At 40.7% G+C, this 19,670-nt stretch overlaps 1 protein-coding gene across 1 annotated transcript in view; it reads right to left on the reverse strand.

The window, feature by feature from the left end:
* Positions 1 to 19,670, reverse strand: part of rras2 (RAS related 2) — a 96,185-nt gene that overhangs the window by 75,328 nt on the left and 1,187 nt on the right. The window lies entirely within an intron of this gene.

Consider the following 19,670-nt stretch of genomic DNA (forward strand, 5'->3'; position numbering starts at 1 on the left):
CAGGGCTTGTGTAAACCAACCCCCCACATACACACAGGAACTGCAGCATCCCAGTCTCAGATAGTAACTGAGTTGTTTGCCCTCGCTATCAGCGGTACGCTATGTGATGCATCATCAGGCCAGATTAGACTGTTTCTCGCTATCTGTATCGAAATAGAGTAAACAAAAAGCGTGGTAACTCATTGGCTCTATTTAACCTTGTTCCGTTTGATAATGAAAACCTTTAAAATAGAGTTTTAGTTGGGGTTTTTTCCATTTCAGCCAAACATACACTGATCAGCCATTAGATTAAAACCACCTCCTTGTTTCTACACTCACTGTCCATTTTATCAGCTCCACTTACCATATAGAAGCCCTTTGTAGTTCTACAATTACTGACTGTAATCCATCTGTTTCTCTGCATGCTTTGTTAGCCTGCTTTTACCCTGTTCTTCAGGTCAGGACCCCCACAGGACCACCACAGAGCAGGTATTATTTGGGTGTTGGATCATTCTCAGCACTGCAGTGACACTGACATGGTGCTGATGTGTTAGTGTGTGTTGTGCTGGTATGAGTGGATGAGTTTTTAAACACCTCACTGTCACCGCTGGACTGAGAATAGTCCAACAAGCAAAAATATCCAGCCAACAGCGCCCCGTGCGCAGCGTCCTGTGACCACTGATGAAGGTCTAGAAGATGACCAACTCAAACAGCAGCAATAGATGAGCGATCGTCTCTGACTTTACATCTACATGGTGGACCAACTAAATAGGAGTGTCTATTAGAGTGGACAGTGAGTGGACACGGTTATTAAAAAACTCCAGCAGCGCTGCTGTGTCTGATCCACTCATACCAGGACAACACACTAACACACCACCACTATGTCAGTGTCACCGCAGTGCTGAGAGTGATCCACCACCTTAATAATACCTGCTCTGTGGTGGTCCTGTGGAGGTCCTGACCATTAAAGAACAGGGTGAAGCCGCTCAGGTGGCGCAGCGGTAAAAAGACACGCTGCAACCAGGGCTGGATTTCGAGTACGTCGTATCGAATCCAGCTCTGCCTTGCCGGCTCAAGGCTGAGTGGCTGTATGAGCAACGATTGGCCGGTTGTTCAGTTGGGGGGCGTGACAAAGAGCCGGATGTGAGTCTCTCTCTGTCACAATGCGATTACGTTCTCTGCCGGCTGATTAGAGGCGCCTGCACAAGAGATGACGGAGAGTGCCCTTAGGGTGTGTCTCTCCGCATGCAACGCTAGGTGGCACAACACTCATCAATGTGTGGGTGGCAAAAATGCATCCGGCTTGCTGCTCATATGTCGGAGGGGATATGGGTTAGCTTCGATCTCCTCAATCAGGGCAGGGTTTGGCATAGACAGAGAGGAAGCACGATGCAAATTGGACAATTGGACACGCTAAAGGGGGAGAAAAAAGGGGAGAAAAGGCACCAAAAAAAAACTGGTTAAAAAGGTATGTAGAGAAACAGATGGACTACAGTCAGTAATTGTAGAACTTTAAAGTGCTTCTATATGGTAAGTGGAGCTGATAAAATGGACAGTGAGTGTAGAAACAAGGTGGTTTTAATGTTATGGCTGATCAGTGCATATTAACACATGATCAACCAACACACTTTTTTATTTCCTCAAAGGTGCCCTGGTCAACGCTTAAGTATTGTTATTAGGGCTGGGTATCGCCACTAATTTCCTGGATCGATTCGATTCCGATTCACAAGGTCCCGATTCGATTCGATCTTCGATTTTCGATTCAATTTTCGATTCAATTTCGATTCAACACATTTAGGCATATTTGAGTTACATTAACAGGTTTTGTTTAAATATGTACAGATGTTCAGAGAACGAATGTGATAATTGTACAAAGAACACTCATTATTAAAAATATTTGTGTATTGTTTACATAAATAATTAATCCAAAACAGAAAACAGTAACATTCATTTTTTATTATTATTTTATATGTCTGACACGCTACATTGTAAATGTAATGTAAACATACACCTGGCTGTTGAACAGCTTATGCCAAGTTTACACTACACGACACTCTGATTAACACCTGGTCGCTGTAATGTTCACACTACACGACTGATCGGCGATGGGGAGTTTTACACTACACCATCTATCACCAGGGGGAATCACAGGCGAGCTTCTCTGGTCTCCAAAACTACATTTTGTCACGAAAACACACGTGAGAAGTGATGAAAGGTTTAATGATACCACGTCCAAACATGCACATCAACAAGTAGCGAGAGATCAAAGTTTGTGCGCTGATGAAATAAATGAATCTGAGTGGATTTGGCAACACGAGCAGCATGGCTTGCTCTATAGTGAGTTGGAGGTTAATAAATATTTAGTTTTGTAGAGAACGATCAGGTCAGAAATACTGTAAAACTCGCGTGTGCTGATGTATTCTGATAGAAACTATATTGCGCTCCACCACCTGTTTACAACCTTCCCCCTGTGTTTCCCCTCGCTGTTTCTCACATTGATTGAGAGCCGGGTTTTGATCGCAGAGCGAACACCGAGTTCCTCCCGAATCCAGCACCGACCCGTCGCCGAGCGAAAATCAGTGCAAAAAGTTGTGCAGTGGTCATAACTTGAGCTTCTGCCATGCTAAACTGATGTGCAGGTCAGATCTCGTTGCATGAAAAAACACTCGCGTTTATATGAATCGATATCGGATCGTTCAAATAAAGATCGATTCGAATAGAAAAATCGATTTTATAAACCCACCCCTAATTGTTATTACTGCATATAAAGGGATTAAGTCTGGACGCACAGGTGGCGCTGCAGGATATTCCGCTAGCACACCAGCACTGGGATTCTGAACGCCCAATTTTAGCCCAATCTCGGCTGTGCTACCGGTTGGCTGGGCGCCTTCAGCAGGCACAACTGGAAGTGGGTGAGAAAAAAATGGATTAATAAGTGGGTGGGGTCTTCTACGGCGTGTAAAGACACTGGTTAGCAGCCTAAGGTGGCTGTACAGAAGTGGAGGACCATGGATATCGGTGCATGCGCAATATCTGGCCTTACTTGTAGGTACACCAAAGTATGGGCAAATAAGAAGGTGTCGTAGGGGGCGTGGGGCAGGCGAATATACCCTCCTCGGATGCGTTCGGGATCCCCAGCAGCGCATGTTAAGATCAGGAGAGAAGAGAGAAAATGCATAAATAAAAATAATGATGGTATGAACATGGCCACAATTTTTACCACTAACAAATATAAACACGGAAGGCTACATTGCTAAATGGTTAGCAAAAACCTAATCTGCGTCTGTTATTTAGCGTGTAACCGCATTAAACAGATGTGAACGTACTGTGCGCACAACACACACACATACACAAGCCAGTTATTAATGCACACAGGGATCACACGCCAAAAAGGAACCGCTCCACATCCTTTATCTGAATTTATTTAATAACGGCTTAGTGCAGCATTCCTTCTATGTGACCTCACAGTTCAGTAATCAAAACCATGCACCACGAGCCCCTCTCGCTCCAGGAACTAAACGCCATTCTGCCCGCCATTCTGCCCCCCCCACCCCGAAACAGCCCACTAGCTCTGAGCGCTAATATTAGCTAGCATGTGATCAAGCCTCGAACGTGTTCGGTGGAGCAAAATGAGGATCAGCCGGGTCAAAGCTGGTTCGGTGTTAACACTGCTGTGTGCAGATTAAAAGAGCTGTAGTGAACAGGTAATAACTACACAACCCAATGTCAGTGACGCAGACTGTCTTACGCAAAGGTTCTTGTTTCTTTAAACTTAAAATAAGTGTCCTTACTCTTAAATATCATTTACAGGGTTAGCTTATTTAGCTTATTCAATTATCCACCACCTAAATGGTCCTGTGGGGGTCCTGACAATTGAAGCAAGCAAGCTAAAAAGACATGCATGTATATGGTAAAGCTGATAAAATGGACAGTGAGTGTAGAAACAAGGAGGTGGTTTTAATGGTATGGCTGACTGGTGTATTCATAATGCTGAATTGGTTCTTATCATAGTGTTTATGTTCATGTTCTCCACACATGCTGCTGTTATTTAATTAATACGACATGTTGATAGACTTGTTGATATGAAACTCAGTGATGTCTTATATTTTGATGGTACGCTATGAACTTGTCTGTTATACTTTACCCATCGACAGATGGTGGTTAATGATCAGTTACAAGAAATTGGCAAAACTGCACCCGAGACATCTTTACATCATTATCTCATTTCCCAGTGGGCCTGAAGTAATGGTTAAAATTTGTCAAAAGAACTTCTGAATTATGAATCACATTATCTCATCTACGCCAAGCATGAGGCTTCCCAGATCCTTAGTCTGGACTGCATCACTCTGATGTCATTGCACAATCATCTCATGTTGAGTCACTCATTCCTACAGTATTAGTGCTTATATACTGACTATAAGTGGGAATTTGTCTTCTTTTAAGTAAAGTTATTTATGTGGCTGTGGCTATTTATATTAGAAGAAATTATTAATATGAGTTTGGCCTACACAAATCAATCAGATACTGAGTTACATGTACAGAATAATCTGTGAAGGAAAATTCTGAATATATATATATATACAGCGGGGAAAATAAGTATTGAATAGGGATGCACCGATCCAACTTTTTCAGTTCCGATACCGATCCGATACATATACTTTGCATATCGGCCGATACCCGATACCGATCCGATACCATTGTTGAATTAATAAACCGTATACTTTATTATGTGGGAAAGACTTAAGGCATCAGGATCGACTTAAACATTACTAAGTTTGCAAAACAAAATATAATTAACACAGATATAAATGTACTGAACTGCTATTTATTTGTCAATAAAATAATAAACAGGCATCTTAATATTTCAGTGTTATTTTCACTCAACGAGTGAGCATCCGACGCTGCCTTGGTGACCAAAGCAATCCCAGCATTCATTGCAGAAAAATAAACATAGCTTGACGGGGCGGAGAAACGAATGGAGTTATTATCAAACGTAAATAAAATATTACTGATTTTTAACTTGTATAAACTTATACCGAGTGTTTTTATTTGCAAGTTCGAGCTTGTCAGGAAATGTAACCGTTATCGGTACATGAAGGGAAATGTTATATTGACGTTAGCGTTAGCGCTGTGCTACCTCAGTTCATTGTTTTTAATGGCAAGATGCTAAATGCTAAACCCGATGGAATCGCTGTGTAAGTAGCGCGTTCGAATAACCTGATTTATAAGTTGATGACTTATTAGAATCCTCTCTACTGAGGCAGCCGCTTATGTAGACAGTAAGACAGCGAGGCAGCTCCTTAGGTTTTCAAACACACCCATAATGTAGCTGCTGACAATGAGAAAAACAGTAGTAGCTTAAATAACTTTTTCAAATAAACTTATCCATAAATATTTAGTGCAAACAGTAATTCAAAATAAAATATAGCAGCTAAACCTGAGTAATAAACATGTTGCCATCGAACTTGTTAGCATAGCAAGTGTGAAATACCTCCATGCAGCTGACTCTTTGGTTCGCTCCATGTTGCTCTTTTTGTTTGTGTTATACGCCATACGTCAGCAGCACGTCCTGTATGGGCTTAGCATGCGTCGCAAACGAACTAAAGTGAACGTATCGGACCCATGGATCAGCCTGATTATCCGATATCTGATATATCCATCTCATTTTGGTAATATCGGGACCGATATCCGATCTTAATATCGGATCGGTGCATCCCTAGTATTGAACGCATCAACATTTTTCTCAGTAAATAAAGGGTGTCCCAAAATTCATGCAAGAAGTAACTTTGATAGAGAACACAGGTTTTTAATTAAAAATTGTACATTTTTAAAGTATACAGTATAGGGTTATGTATGGAATAGCATATCGGGTAAATGGCCTAATGTTATGGCTAAATGTGACATACAGATGAAAACCATAAAAATAATTGGTTATAATAATACGCCATCAAGATGAAAATGAGCCTCATCGCTGAAGATGACTTTGTTCGAAAAATCGGCATCCACTTGTTGTCGTTCCAAAATCCATTCAACGAACTCTCTTCGCTGTGCGTGGTTAGTAGGCTTCAGTTCTTAACTCAATTGAACTTTGTAAGCATGAAGATGCAAATCTTTCGTGAGAATACGCTGTAGAGAGCTTCTGGAAATGTTAAATTCTTAACCACGGTGCCGAATTGATGTTCCTGGACTCTCAGCAACACTCTCACGAACTGCTTCGATGTTTTGTGTTGAACGACTTGTTGAAGGACGGCCAGAGTGTCTAAGATCACTAATTGATCCAGTCTCCCTGAATTTTTTTATTAATCTCTTCACAGTTGATGAAGTTAAATCACTATTCTGACCATATTTTGTACGAAAATTGCGAACTGTAGCTGCCAAACCTTCATTATTTTTAAAATATTGCTCAACAATGAAAACGCGTTGTTCTTTCGTGTAGCGCTCCATTTTTAATAACCCTGAACTGTGAGCTGTCACGCTGTCTTTTTTTTCGTTGGCAACACTTTACCGCACAAATGGCGCCAAATTCAAATCTTGCGTGAATTTTGGGACACCCTGTATATTTCTAATGGGACTATTGACATGAAATTTTCAAGTCCAAAAATTAAGTTCTGTGTAATAAACTGAAATGACACAGGGAAAAAGTATTGAACACATGAAGAAAAGGAGGTGCAAAAAGGCATGGAAAGCCAAAACACCAGCTGAAATCTGTCAGTATTTAGAAAGCTATCCTGCCCCTATCAGTGCAAATTAATATCAGCTGGTTTAGTCCTAATTGATGGCCTATAAAAAGGTTTCTTATTACCAAGGTGTCACACAAGAAGCATCTTGTGATGGGTAAAAGCAAAGAGCTCTCTCAAGACCTTCGCAACCTTATTGTTGCAAAACATACTGATGGTATTGGTTACAGACGTATTTCTAAACTTCTGAATGTTCCAGTGAGCATTGTTGGGGCCATTATCCGGAAGTGGAAAGAACATCATTTCACCATAAACCGGCCATGGCCAGGTGCTCCTCGCAAGATTTCTGACAGAGGAGTCAAAAGAATAATCAGAAGAGTTGTCCAAGAGCCAAGGACCACCCACGGAGAACTTCAGAAAGACCTGGAATTAGCAGGTACAGTTGTTTCGAAGAAAACAATAAGTACAATGCACTCAACCGCCATGGTCTCTATTCACATTCACCGCGCAAGACTCCATTGCTGAAGAAAAAGCATGTTAAAGCTTGTTTAAAGTTTGCTGCACAACATTTGGACAAGCCTATAAAATACTGGGAGAATACAGTCTGGTCAGATGGGACCAAAATTGAACTCTTTGGATGTCATAGCACACACCATGTTTGGAGGAGAAAAGGCACTGCACATCACCCCAAAAACACCATACAAACAGTGAAGTTTGGAGGTGAGAACATCATGGTGTGGGGCTGTTTCTCAGCATATGGTACTGGTAGACTTCATGTAATTGAAGAAAGGATGAATGGAGAAATGTACCGAGACATTCCTGATAAGAATCTGCTGCCATCTACCAGGATGCTGAAGATGAAACGAGGGTGGACATTTCAGCAAGACAATGTTCCCAAACACACAGCCAAGGAAACTCTCAAGTGGTTTCAGAGAAAGAAAATAAAGCTGCTAGAATGGCCCAGTCAATCACCTGACTTGAATCCAATTGAAAATCTATGGAAAGAACTGAAAATCAGAGTTCATAGAAGAGGCCCCCGGAACCGTCATGATCTGAGACAGTTTGTGTGGAAGAATGGGCCAAAATCACACCTGAACAATGCATGCGACTAGTTTCTCCATACAGAAGGCGTCTTGAAGCTGTCATTACCAACAAAGGCTTTTCTACTAAATATTAAATAAATTTCAGTAAGCGTGTTCAATACTTTTTCCCTGTGTCATTTCACTTTATTACACATAACTTAATTTTTGGACTTATTTGTTTTGACTGCTTTATATGTGTGGATTACTTGGGTTGTTACCAACATCTGGTGAAAATTTCAAGTCAATAGTCCCATCAGAAATATATTTACTGAGAAAAATGTTGACGTGTTCAATACTTATTTTCCCCGCTGTATATATATATATACAGTGTATCACAAAAGTGAGTACACCCCTCACATTTCTGCAGATATTTAAGTATATCTTTTCATGGGACAACACTGACAAAATGACACTTTGACACAATGAAAAGTAGTCTGTGTGCAGCTTATATAACAGTGTAAATTTATTCTTCCCTCAAAATAACTCAATATACAGCCATTAATGTCTAAACCACCGGCAACAAAAGTGAGTACACCCCTAAGAGACTACACCCCTAAATGTCCAAATTGAGCACTGCTTGTCATTTTCCCTCCAAAATGTCATGTGACTTGTTAGTGTTACTAGGTCTCAGGTGTGCATAGGGAGCAGGTGTGTTCAATTTAGTAGTACAGCTCTCACACTCTCTCATACTGGTCACTGAAAGTTCCAACATGGCACCTCATGGCAAAGAACTCTCTGAGGATCTTAAAAGACAAATTGTAGCGCTACATGAAGATGGCCAAGGCTACAAGAAGATTGCCAACACCCTGAAACTGAGCTGCAGCACAGTGGCCAAGGTCATCCAGCGTTTTAAAAGAGCAGGGTCCACTCAGAACAGACCTCGCGTTGGTCGTCCAAAGAAGCTGAGTGCACATGCTCAGCGTCACATCCAACTGCTGTCTTTGAAAGATAGGCGCAGGAGTGCTGTCAGCATTGCTGCAGAGATTGAAAAGGTGGGGGGTCAGCCTGTCAGTGCTCAGACCATACGCCGCACACTACATCAAATTGGTCTGCATGGCTGTCACCCCAGAAGGAAGACTCTTCTGAAGTATCTTCACAAGAAAGCCCGCAAACAGTTTGCTGAAGACATGTCAACAAAGGACATGGATTACTGGAACCATGTCCTATGGTCTGATGAGACCAAGATTAATTTGTTTGGTTCAGTTGGTCTCAAGCATGTGTGGCGGCAATCAGGTGAGGAGTACAAAGATAAGTGTGTCATGCCTACAGTCAAGCATGGTGGTGGGAATGCCATGGTTTGGGGCTGCATGAGTGGAGCAGGTGTTGGGGAGTTACATTTCATTGAGGGACACATGAACTCCAATATGTACTGTGAAATACTGAAGCAGAGCATGATCCCCTCCCTCTGGAAACTGGGTCGCAGGGCAGTGTTCCAGCATTATAATGACCCCAAACACACCTCTAAGACGACCACTGCTTTATTGAAGAGGCTGAGGGTAAAGGTGATGGACTGGCCAAGCATGTCTCCAGACCTAAACCCAATAGAACATCTTTGGGGCATCCTCAAGCGGAAGGTGGAGGAGCGCAAAGTCTCGAATTTCCGCCAGCTCCGTGATGTCGTCATGGAGGAGTGGAAAAGCATTCCAGTGGCAACCTGTGAAGCTCTGGTAAACTCCATGCCCAGGAGAGTTAAGGCAGTTCTGGGAAATAATGGTGGCCACACAAAATATTGACACTTCAGGAACTTTCACTAAGGGGTGTACTCACTTTTGTTGCCGGTGGTTTAGACATTAATGGCTGTATATTGAGTTATTTTGAGGGAAGAATAAATTTACACTGTTATATAAGCTGCACACAGACTACTTTTCATTGTGTCAAAGTGTCATTTTGTCAGTGTTGTCCCATGAAAAGATATACTTAAATATCTGCAGAAATGTGAGGGGTGTACTCACTTTTGTGATACACTGTATATATATATTTTTATATTATAGATGATTTATGCATTTTCTCCCTATGATTCTAATTTCTCCCAATTTTTAGCGTAGTCAATTTGTCTTCCGCTGCTGGGGGATCCCTGATTGCAGTCGAGGTGGGTATAGTCCCTGATGTGCACAGGTCGAGGCACCTGCTCACGCCTCCTCCGACCTGTGCACAGCCCCTAGCGGAACCCTTTTTCACCTATGCACTCTGCACAGGCGCCTATCTACTAATTAGGGTCCTTAAACAGCATTTAAAGACACGCTATGTACGCTAGATGATGCCCAGCCGACCAATGCCAACTCCGAGTTTCGAACCGAGGAGTTCAGAATCTCGGCGCTGGTGTGCTAGCGGAATATCCCACTGCGCCACTAGTTTCCAGTAGTTTTTATTATATCAAATTTTTATTTTTGTAATTTTAATTTAATCAATCACTTTATCCTTGTCAAGGTAACAGCGAGCCAGGTTCCACCAGGTAGCACTGTGGGCAAAACATTCATTCATTCAATTATTTTCTTACCCCAATTTTTCCCCCCAATCTAGTCGTGTCCAATTACCCTGATTGCGTCCTCTATACTGATTCGACCCTTCACCGCTGACTGAGGACGCCTCTCAACTGACATACGCCCCCTCCGGCACCTACAGTCAGTACAGACTGCATTTTTCACCTGCACGAGTCGAGTTCATGCACTGACGGGCACTGTGTACGGAGGGCCACACCCCCATCAGCATTATTCCTCAGCCCTGTGCAGGCGCCATCAGTCAGCCAGCAGGGGCCGCAGTTGCACCAGTTATGAGGACCTATGATCCGACTTTTTTACAGTCTAACCCTGAACAACAGCCAATCGTTGTTCATGCTGCCGTCCAGCCCAGTTGGAAAGGCAGAGCTGAGATTCGATACGATGTATTAGAAACCCTAACTCTAGAATCCCCAGCTGCGCCACCTGAGCGGCAAAGGTATAAAAAATTTTAATTACTCACTCACTCACTCACTTTCTTAACCGCTTATCCAATTAGGGTCGGGGTGCTGGTGCCTATCCCAGCTTTTTAACATGCACCAGTCCATCGCAGGGCAGACACACATACACACCCATACACACACCCATTCACCTATAGGGCAATTCAGAATCTCCAGTAACCTGATTGCATGTTTTCGCACTGTGGGAGGAAACCGGAGCTCCCAGAGGAAACCCACGCAGACACGGGGAGAACATGCAAACTCCGCACAGAAAAGACCCGGACCGCCCCATCTGGGGCAACAGTGCTACCCACCGAGCTACCCCTTTTTTAAATTAGTAAATTAAAAAATAAAATAAACTGCTGTACTGTTATTATGCCACATGCAAATTCAATTTTGCTCTTTATTTTCAAAAAGTCAGTTGTGGCCTAACGGTTAAGATACTGGACTAGTAATCCAAAGGTTGCTGGTTCAAGCCCTACCACTGCCAGGTTGCCACTGTTGGGCCCTTGAGCAAGGCCTTTAACCCTTAATTGCTTAGACAATATACTGTCACTGTACTGTAAGTCACTTTGGATAAAAGCGTCTGCTATATGCTGAAAATGTAAATGTAAAAAGTCAGTCATATTAAGGCACTAATTTTCCACCTTTAATACTTTTTCTTTTAGAGATTAGTCTGATGCCTTGGCTCGGCCCCCCATAGAGTCATTGTTTGAGTATCTTTCTGGATTGGAATCAGTTTGCAGAACCAATCTTCAGTTGTATAAATGAAACCGTATTTTGAGAAGTTCGACCACAGATGTTCAGACATGTGACGGCTTATTCTAGTGTCTAGTTTCAGTTTCACACATGGTCAGGGCAGTTGTGAGCAAAATGGGGGCTGTTTCATTATCGCACAACGTATTTGTGTTTAAAATATAATACAGGTGCTTCACAGCTAATCTGTAGCCTGGAAGTAACAGCGTAAAAGACTCTACTTGGTAGTTTGTTTTTCAGTTAATATATTTAGTCAATATTGTCGTGTGATGTACAAGAACACGGATTAAAAGATCTTAACATCTTAGTGCACCTCTATATTCTGCCCTCTGCATGCCATGGGCTCTTTTTTTCAAACAGGAGGGCCCCTGAGAACTAGCAAGGGCTTCCTCTTCATGGCCATTAACCCAACATGATTCTTAGCTGAATGAGAGAGTCTGGCCGTCCAAGTGACTTCTAGAAACACTGGATCTGGGAGAAGTCTGCTTCTCATCTGGACTTGTTCAGAGTCTGCTTTCAGTTTACCACATGCACAAAGACGTTACATTAGTATGACATCATTACGTACTACAGAGTAGATATCTGCTCACCACATTTTGGGATTTAATAAGATGGCAGATGACTATGCTTAAAATCAAATCAAATCAAATCAAATCCAAATTATCTTAATTCACGTTCCTGGAAATCAACATATTCTACTTTTCAAAGGTAATGAGGCAAAAACTATTTATAGTGTGACATATAAAAAATAAAGGCAGGATAGTAAAAAGGTCATAATATTATTATTAATAATCACCATACTCGTAATAATAACATTCAAAAGAAAAAGAAGTTGTTACATAAATTATAGAAGTCGTATTAGTGTTATTATTTATAGAACAACAATGTACACCCATCAGCCATAACATTAAAAGCACCTCCTTGTTTCTACACTCACTGTCCATTTTATCAGCTCCACTTACCCCCTTTCAGGTTGTTCTTCAATGGTCGGGACTCTACAGGTCCACCACAGAGCAGGTATTATTTAGGTGGTGGGTCATACTCAGCACTGCAGTGACACTGACATGGTGGTGGTGTGTTAGTGTGTGTTGTGCTGGTATGAGTGGATCAGACACAGCAGCGCTGCTGGAGTTTTTTTAAACACCTCACTGTCACTGCTGGACTGAGAGTAGTCCACCAACCCAAAATATCCAGCCAACAGCACCCTGTAGGCAGTGTCCTGTGACCACTGATGAAGGTCTAGAAGATGACCAACTCAAACAGCAGCAATAGATGAGCGATCGTCTCTGACTTTACATCTACAAGGTGGACCAACTAGGTAGGAGTGTCTAATAGCGTGGACAGTGAGCGGACACGGTATTTAATCTGATACACTCATACCAGCACAACACACACTAACACAACACCACCATGTCATTGTCACTGCAGGGCTGAGAATCATCCACCACCCAAATAATACCTGCTCTGTGGTGGTCCTGTGTGGGTCCTGACCATTGAAGAACAGGGTGAAAGCAGGCTAAAAGAAAGTTTGTAAAAAAAAAACTGTGGGACAGTGGTTGCCTAGTGGGTAGAGCTTTGGGCTATCAACCGGAAGATTGGTGGTTCAAATCCATGCTATGCAGCCTTGAGCAAGGCCCTTAACCCTATCTGCTCCAGGGGCGCCGTACGATGGCTGACCCTGCGCTCTGACCCCAGCTTCCAAACAAGCTGGGATATGGGAAGAAAGAATTTCATTGTACTGTACATCTGTATATGACAAATAAATTCTATCTATAAACAGATGGACTACAGTCAGTAATTGTAGAACTACAAAGTGCTTCTATATGGTAAGTGGAGCTGATAAAACGGACAGTGAGTGTAGAAACAAGTGTAGGAAGTGGTCATAATGTTATGGCTGATCGGTGTATGTAGCTCTTGGGTAGAACAGTGCTATATGCAGCGGTAATTCACAGATTGGCATCTTATCCTTTGTGTTTCTGCATTGCACACAATGATTCCAGGGATAGCAAGAACCAAGCGACCAAGCAACCCTGACCAGGATGAAGTGGTGGTAAAACATAAAACTGAAATTAAATGACATAATAATAATGATAATATATAAGATAATTATTTTGTTATGTACTAATATTATTTACTAAAGAACAGCCATAATAATAATAATAATAAAAACTAAGAATATTAATCATTTGTTTGTATACATAATAATGTTTATTTTTTTTAATTATTAACAATAATTTTTAATAATAATTATTTTATTTTTCAATTTATATTCATAATAATAATCATGATTATTTGTTTGTATTCATATTTTTTATTACAATAGTAATTATGATAGTAATAACAAAAATTAAATAATAAAATATTAAATTAAATAATAAAAATTATACAAATAATTAAGTATCATTATTGTTGTGAGCCATACATTTTTGTATTATTAATATTTTTAGGATGGTGTCACTGCTAAAAATATTAATAATACAAAAATTGCTCACCACTCACTGCATTAAATTTTGGAAAGCCTCAACCTACCAAGTTCTGCACTGTGAAGTTGCTCCAGCACTGTGTGTAAAATAAAATGTCACTTTTTTGGTTTAGGTGTGTGGTGGCACGGTGGCTCGGTGGGTAGCACTGTCGCCTCACAGCAAGAAGGTCCTGGCTTCAATCCCCAGGCAGGGCGGTCCGGGTCCTTTCTGTGTGGAGTTTGCATGTTCTCCCCGTGTGTGCGTGGATTTCCTCCGGGAGCTCCAGTTTCCTCCCACAGTCCAAAAACATGCAGTCAGGTTAATTGGAGACACTGAATTGCCCTATATGTGGATGGGTGTGTGTATGTGTGTCTGCCCTGCTACGGACTGGCGTCCCGTCCAGGGTGTTACTGTGTGCCTTGCGCCCATTGAAAAGCTTGGATAGGCCCCCCCGACTCTGACTGGATAAGCGGTTAAGAAAAAGAGTGAGTGAGTGGTTTAGGTGTGATTGTGATTCCTAATGAGCACATTCACTATTAGGGTTATCGAGTTTTACACACGCAGCTGGTTTCATTAATTCTGACGAGGATATTAAGCTTTAAAAGCATCTATATTGATTTGAATACTCATCATTAATGAAGGTATTGTTTCCATCAAGTAAAGGAAGTGCAGTCTGACTCTAAACAACTCAGGACCGCAGTTAAGGCGGACTAGAAATCCTGAAGAATAAAAGGAGATTACTTTGGATAATATAAGGAGAGTCTTCTAATCCTTCAGTCATGTCAGTAATGCAATATGTTAAAACTGACATAAGAGTATGTCAGATATTATAACATTGTACATCATAATACACACTGTCATTACTACTAATGAGCTAATAAGTAAGGATGTGAATAAGACTATACTGTGGGCACCAAATATTGCTGTAATTTGAAGTGCACTATGTCTGAGGGCAGCAAAGCGACTTACAGTACTGTGACAGTATATTGTCTAAGCAATCAAGGGTTAAGGGCCTTGCTCAAGGGCCCAACAGTGGGAACCTGGCAGTTGTAATGGTTGAACCAGCGACCTTTTGATTACTAGTCCAGTACCTTAACCACTAGGCTACAGCTGCCCTGTACGATATAACCTTGTGAACTGATGAAGCTTGTGTAATGAGTAACTACCGTTCCTGTCATGAATGTAACCAAAGTGTAAAACATGACGTTAAAATCCTAATCAACAAACAAACAAACATTAGTCTGAGCCACCTTTAAATATTATAGAGTAAATGCTCTGATGTTATTCAAGTAAACGATGCATTGACTACAAAATCTACATCAAAGTACTTGTTTATCTTGCCTATTTGAACATCTAGTTTGTCATTCTTTTTATTGAACAACAGTGTGACAACAAAATACTGCAATATATAACAGAATGATAACCCATTCCTGGTACTTATATAACAGTCACTAAATTATTAAGTAGTCAAGCACATAAAACCAATTCTACAAAGACAAAAGAGCAAACTGTTGCTCAAATAGCTGAAAAAGCTCAGGAGTTTAACTGGTCACATTTTAGTCACACGGTTTGCCTCTGGTTTGTGATCACAGGTCATGATTTTTGTACAACTAAATATCAACACAGCTCCACTGTCTGAATTGTTATTAAGAAATGACCCTCATGAGAGAACTGTGGAAATCAAGGCAATATCAAACAAAAAAAACAGCTTTCACAGTGGCTAGAAAGGCCATTTGTCACACTCCAAAAACATCAACAGTGTGACATATACAAAATAATGTAAAAGTTATATTAAAGCCGCTCAGGTGGCGCAGCGGTAAAGTACGCTAGAGCACCAGAGTTGGGGTTTCGAATACATCGTATCGAATCTCAGCTCTGCCTTTCCGACTGGGCTGGACGGCAGCATGAACAACGATTGGCTGTTGTTCAGGGTTAGAGGGTAAGAAAGCCGGAGAATACGTCCTCATAACTGGTGCGACTGCGGCCCCTGCTGGCTGACTGATGGCGCCTGCAAAGGGCTGAGGAACAATGCTGATGGGGGTGTGGCCCTCCATACACAGTGCCCGTCAAGTGTATGAACCTGACTCGTGCAGGTGAAAAATGCAGTCTGTACTGACTGTACGTGCCGGAGGGGGCGTATGTCAGTCGAGAGGCGTCCTCAGTCAGCGGTGAAGGGTCGAATCAGTATAGAGGACGCAATCAGGGTAATTGGACACGACTAGATTAGGGGGGAAAAATTGGGGGGAAAAAAAAGTTACATTCAATTAGTGCCCAGGTGGCACAGCGGGATATTCCACTAGCACACCAGCGCAGAGATTTTGAACTCCTCGGCTCGAAACTCGGCGTTGCCACTGGTCGGCTGGCCGCCATCTAGCAGGCAGACACGGTTCTGCTCGGGCGGGATGACCGGACTATGTGGGTGGGGTCTTCAAACGCTGTGTAAGGACCCTGATTGGCAGATAGAGACGCACCTGTGCAGAGTGCAAGGGTGAAAAAGGGTTCCGCTAAGGGCTGCGCACAGGTCGGAGGAGGTATATACCCACCTCGACTGGTATCAGGGATCCCCCAGCAGCGGAAGACAAATTGACTACTCTAAATTGGGAGAAAATATGGGAGAAAATGCATAAATAAAATAGAAAAAAAAATTATATTACATTATAAGGACTGTGACAAAGCGGTGGTAAAACATGAAAATAAAATTAAATGAAATAGTAATGATGATAATAGTTATTAGACAATATGATACCTTTATATAAAAGTTACGTACTAGTGTTATAAAATAACAGCCAGGATAATGAAATGGTTTGTTTGTATGAGTAATTATTTTTATTTTTTTAAATAAAACAACTTTTAAAGCATTCAGACATATCTGCATTGATCAATCAACAGATGTAAACCTTACTTGTGACCTCATGGCAAAAGCCTCCAAAATCTTTATAAAGCAGTAACGTAGACATGAGTGCAGATGACAAAAATGAAACTCTCAAGAGTCTATTTCCCAATGACATGTATAAAATAAAAACAAGCAGAATGTATTTAAAAAAAGAAGCCCACATTGCAAACTGTTAGGCTGTGTGGCAGCCAGTGGCACAGGAAACATTGTACAAGTAAACAGATAAAAATATCAGCAAATAAATGCAAAAATATAATGTGTATGTTAGAAGACTGAAACTGAAAAAAGACAGGCTTCCAGAACAGGTCAATGATTCAAATGTACCGCAAAAATACACTATGACCTACTTCAAGAAACACAAGCTCAAACTGCTGCACACAACATGTGTGTACACAGATCAGCCTCCTTGTTTCTACACTCACTGTCCACACTGTTAGCCCGGACTTTATATCTAATCAAACATTTTTAGTACAACTTACATAAATTATTTAAGTTTTTTTGCTCTACTAAAAAATGCAGAGTACAATGTACTCATTTGAGTACACATTTAAATGTGCTAAAAGATTTAAGTTTACTAAACAAAAAAAAATACCTTTCTATCAGATTAACTTACAAAAGTTAAGTTAAGGTAATTAAACAGAGAAACGCCCCCATTTATGTGTAAGTCCGCCTTTCTTCAGCTTGCTGTTGGTGAATCAGGCAAAAATGATTTTCTTGTGTTCGGGAGCCATTTGTTTTAACTTTTGTAACCTGTTGTTGCAAATTACTTTTTACTTTTCATTTAAGGCTTTTTGCAAAAGTAAACTTGTCTTTCTCAAATGTCTTTTGTGAAGTGGAACCTTTGTTAAACTAAATGGACAAACATTTTCTTACTCATTATGCTATTTTTGAGTAGCATGTACACCAGTGTGATGGGACTTTTTCATCTTCCGTCCAATTTTGGTAAGTGTTGTACTTTACTTAACAATTTTGTTTAAAATAAATGATATTAATGTTGACACTAAATTAATAAATAAATAATCAAACAGCGCTGCTTTATTTGCCGTGTTTAGGCTACATGCTAGCATGCTAGTCTTCATACGAAGCAAAGAGTGTGCTGGCCTGCTTTATTTTAATCCTTAAATGAATGGTATTAATGTTGATATTAATACTTCTGTTTCTTGTTTTTTTGTTTTGTTTTAGAGAGCTGCAGCCAAACGTTAAGAAATCAGCTTGCTGTGTGAAACTGAGTACAGGTTCATGGTTACTGTGAAGAGCTGTTTGTGTTTCATCAGAACTTTATATACAGTTTGTACAGGTTTTAAGATGTTTTCTTGACATCTTGTATTTTAAGTAAATACTTCTGAAGTGAAATAAAGAAAAATAACTTTATTATTCTGTCTGTTTTTCTATAAACATTTCTAATTGATATTTAAAATGTAATTAACATGAAAACTAAGAAGAAATCAATATTTTTGTCCATTGAGCTCAAGATAATAAGTAGAATTATTGGGAAAAGCAGTTGGTATAACCAAAAAAATAAAGTTTAATCAACTTGCCTTTTAGGTGTAATAACTTAATGTTTTAAGTTATGCTAACTCAAGTTTTCATTATACATTACTTAACTTTTTTAAGGCAACCGGTTTCCTCAAATTTTTTAAGTAGATTGAACTTATCCGGGCTTACAGTGCATTTTATCAGCTCCACCTACCATATAGAAGCACTTTGTAGTTCTACAATTACTGACTGTAGTCCATCTGTTTCTCTGCATGCTTTGTTAACCCCCTTTCATGCTGTTCTTTAATGGTCAGGACCACCACAGAGTAGGTATTATTTGGGTGGTGTATCATTCTCAGCACTGCAGTGACACTGACATTGTGGTGGTGTGTTAGTGTGTGTTGTGCTGTTATGAGTGGATCAGACACAGCAGCGCTGCTGGAGTTTTTACACACCTCACTGTCTCTGCTGGACTGAGAATAGTCCACCAACCAAAAATATCCAGCCAACAGCACTCCATGGGCAGCGTCCTGTGACCACTGATGAAGGTCTAGAAGATGACCAACTCAAACAGCAGCAACAGATGAGGGATCGTCTCTGCCTTAACATCTACAAGGTGGACCAACTAGGTAGGAGTGTCTAATAGAGTGGATGGTGAGTGGACACAGTATTTAAAAACTCCAGCAGCGCTGCTGTGTCTGATCCACTCATACCAGCACAACACACATGAAAGCATGAAAGGGGGCTAACAAAGTATGTAGAGAAACAGATGGACTACAGTCAGTAATTGTGGAACTGCAAAGTGCTTCTGTATGATAAGTGGAGCTGATAAAATGGACAGTGAGCGTAGAAACCACAACACTGGGCAGAACATTTGCCATGTTTGTGTCTGAGTAATACATGAGTCCCTGGTGCCCAGTTTATAAAATAACTGACAAATGAGATGTAAACAAAAACAAGGGTACCAGTCCAGACTTTAGGTTTTTGTTTTGGTTCTGGTTTCTTAGAGAGAAAATACTATTGCTTAGAATAATAATATTTAATCATGTTGTACACACACATGTTTACAGTTTATTTGTAATATTGTTGACAATATTAGCCATTTTATGTTTAATGTTTGCCCTAGCTCAACATGTTATCTTAATATATCTGTCGTACTGCTGTTTTACTGACTTAAGTGCTTCTTTTGTATCATTAACTTGATAAATAAGGTAAATAAACAACTATATAATTAAAATAATTAGGATTAATGCTAAATGTCAAGTGAACGAGCGCTGAGGTGCTCGAGCTCTGTGCGGAATACCGTGATCTTACGATAACACGTTACCGGACTAAATAAATTACTATATCTGACATACTGCTGTTTTACTGACCTTAAATGCTTCTTTTGTATCATTAACTTGATAAAAG

The sequence above is a fragment of the Trichomycterus rosablanca genome, chromosome 17 (genome assembly GCF_030014385.1).
Source record: "Trichomycterus rosablanca isolate fTriRos1 chromosome 17, fTriRos1.hap1, whole genome shotgun sequence".
Taxonomy (NCBI): Eukaryota; Metazoa; Chordata; class Actinopteri; order Siluriformes; family Trichomycteridae; genus Trichomycterus; species Trichomycterus rosablanca.